At 42.5% G+C, this 2,887-nt stretch overlaps 1 long non-coding RNA gene across 1 annotated transcript; it reads right to left on the bottom strand.

Annotated features, from left to right (window-relative positions):
- Nucleotides 1–928: 928 nt before the first annotated feature.
- LOC141804206 (uncharacterized) lies at nt 929–2,675 on the bottom strand. The gene is made up of 4 exons (XR_012599633.1): nt 2,624–2,675; nt 2,394–2,505; nt 1,208–1,483; nt 929–1,128 (listed from the first exon to the last, which is right to left on the bottom strand). It is a non-coding gene; the product is annotated as an uncharacterized LOC141804206 (long non-coding RNA).
- Between the last annotated feature and the right edge of the window lie 212 nt (nt 2,676–2,887).

Raw genomic sequence — 2,887 nt, forward strand, 5'->3', positions numbered from 1 at the left:
AGAAAGAGAAAGCGTCTGAACACACACCTGAACGACCTGTTTGGACGCTTTCACAGGTGACGGTGGCTCGCCCACACAGGCCGCAGATTTCCTGTGCGGCTCGAGATGTTGATGCGCTCTGACATCAGCAGAGGGCAGCAGCTTTTCAACACCTGCAGAGGATCTAGACTACCTGAGACCCTCGAACCAGCAGCAAACACACACACACCTGGCTTCTCCCTCCTCTCTGTGTTCCTTCACTGTGCCTCCTCTTTTTTCCTCCTTCCCTTTTTCCTCTGCTTATTTCTCCTCCTAAATCCCACGCTCCCTCCTCCTCCTCCTCCTCCTCCTGTGAGCCTTCCTCCTCTTTCATTGTGTCCTCTTTCTTCTCATTTATCTTCCTCTTTGTTACTTCAACACCATTTCCTTTACATTTCATCAAATGGATACATCTCTGTCCTGCTCACCTCTTCCTCCTTCTCTTAAATCCTTTTATCCTCCTCTTCCCGACTCCTCTCCTCTGATATAAACCTCTTTTTCTTCTGTTTTTCACACGCCGTCTCTTCCTCTTCCTCCCCCGCACACTCTCCTCCTTTCCTTCCATCACCTGTCTATCACTTGTCTCTTGCTTTCCTTTGTTCATCCTTCACCTCCTCCATCCTCGTCTCCTCCTCCTCTCCTCCTCCTCCTCTCATGCAGGTCTGTCTTGCCGTAGAGCAGATGTCCTTTTATTGATATGATCATGGTTAGTGGTCTCCAGGTGCTCATTGGATCCACTGTGTAACCTCCTGCAGCCACACACACAACTACACACACACACTCTCACAACACACACACACACACACCCTCTGGCAACTGCATCTCTTGGAAACAGCGAGCTGTACGAGAGGTATGAAGTGAAAAGGAAAGGAGCGATTGAAGCCAGGTGGAGGTCAGGAGGACAGCGCACAAAAATGAGGAAAGAAGAAGAAGAAAAAGGAGAAGAAGAAGAAGAATGTGAAGAAGGAAGTTAGGAAAGGAGGTTGGGGGATGATTGAGAGAGAAGAAAAGAGGGGGGAAGGGGTGTGAGAGCGCCGGAGGCGAGCTGAATATTTCAGGCACTTGCCAAAAGATGGAGTTGAAACCACCAAGGTGACCTGGGAGGAGTTCCTGCAGGAAGAAAAGAGGAAGAATAAAAAAAGTTGCCATCATTCCCCCATAGAACGAATCTTTTTCAATTAGGTCTGACCTTGCTGAACATTGTTCTGCTTCAGTGTCAAATTAAGTTGCAGTCGTGTGGGTTTTTTTTCACCTCGCTCCCCAAGAATATCGTCTTTGTTTTGGGTGTCACGGCCGCGTCGCTGAGGGGGTGTAGACGTCCAATCAGAGGAGACGAGGCTCGGCGGTTTGTGGATGCATTTCAGTTTCAAGGTTCACAAATAAAGGTTCATGAAGGCCGCAGACTGGCGCTGCTTTGTTTCCAGTTTAGCCACATTCACGTGGTCGCACAACACGGCGAGGAGCTCTGAAAGAGAGTTTCAGATCGATGGATTCATCAAATCTATACTGTCCAACGGGCGTTTTTATATTTCCTATATTCTTTGTCCTGTTTATGTTGTATACTGTGCAGCTCTCGTGTCTCTTTGTGAAAGGAAGTTCCACAAAGGACTCCACTTTTACTCCTCCAAAGTTATATGTCAGAACTTCAGGTTGAAAAGAAAAAAAACTATCACAACATATATAAAAACAGCATCTCAAGAAAGTAAAAATAAGTTTGTCTAGGTGAGAAAAAAGGATCAGAAAACTGTCTTTTTTGTCTTGAATTTTTTTTCAATGTGACTTGAGTAAATTAAAAAATACAACATGAAGATTACGATGAAGAAAGTTCCGAATATCCAACAGTTTAAGTAGATTTTAGAAGTTATTTATAATTATCTAAAGCTGGGAGTTTCCTGTATTTATCTACAGGTTTGCTTCAGTAAAAAACAGTCATTCAGCGGGAGGTAAATGCCTAAAACCTAAAGCTTTTTGAACTTCTTATTGCTATCATGGCTGTTATAGACGGTTGTGTTAACATCAACCGCCACACGGGGTCACTAGAGCACCCGCACGTCGAAGTAACTACCAAGTTCATTTGCAAATATCAGTAAAAACATCACTAAATCATTTGTTTGATTAATAATAAATTAAGTAAACTTGCTTTAATTGCTGCACTTGATAAAATATCATAGAATACTGTGTTGGTTTTTGGTTTCGTGTTGCTGAATTACACTCCAGAGATAAACAAAGCCTGCCGTGTATCCAAGAGTAGAAGAAGAACACAACCGAAGGAAGAAGGCTAATGCTAATCGTCCTTTTTTTCTCCTTTTTACCATAATAAAATCATGCATTAAGGAAAATAGGACAGAACAGCAAAAATGATGTCTGAAACTTACGTAGGTGGCCGTAACATCAACCAAGCGATCCTACAGGCTACAGAAGAAGAGTCAGAAGATGCCAGCTAACGTTAGCTCAACCGTTAGCCTCGGATGCTAACTGACGATCAGCCTGTTGGAGGATAGCAAAGCTGAAGCTGGACTTTAAGTCATATCTGGACAAATTTAAAGCGATTTATAAGGTAGAAAAGTTTTTTATATCAGTAAATCATAACAGATTATTTACTCACAGTGACTTCAGGCTGTGTAAATGGGTTGTTATCGGTTAGCTGTTGGTGTAAGGGGTGAAGTAAGCTACATCAACACACAGAGCTGTGACGCAGATTGGAAACGCAGGTGAATCTTGTAATATGAACACAGTTATCTCCAAGTTTAACAAAATATAAAAATGTAGAAAAAGTTTGTTTCGAGACTCACATCAATACTTGGTAAATATAAAACCTTGGAAATAGGTTAATAAAGTTGAAAATTATACATTGAAGGCATCTCAACAA

Source organism: Halichoeres trimaculatus, unplaced genomic scaffold (genome assembly GCF_033239565.1).
Source record: "Halichoeres trimaculatus isolate MK-OKI-2021-1 unplaced genomic scaffold, fHalTri1.1 fHalTri1_scaffold_2, whole genome shotgun sequence".
Taxonomy (NCBI): domain Eukaryota; kingdom Metazoa; phylum Chordata; class Actinopteri; order Labriformes; family Labridae; genus Halichoeres; species Halichoeres trimaculatus.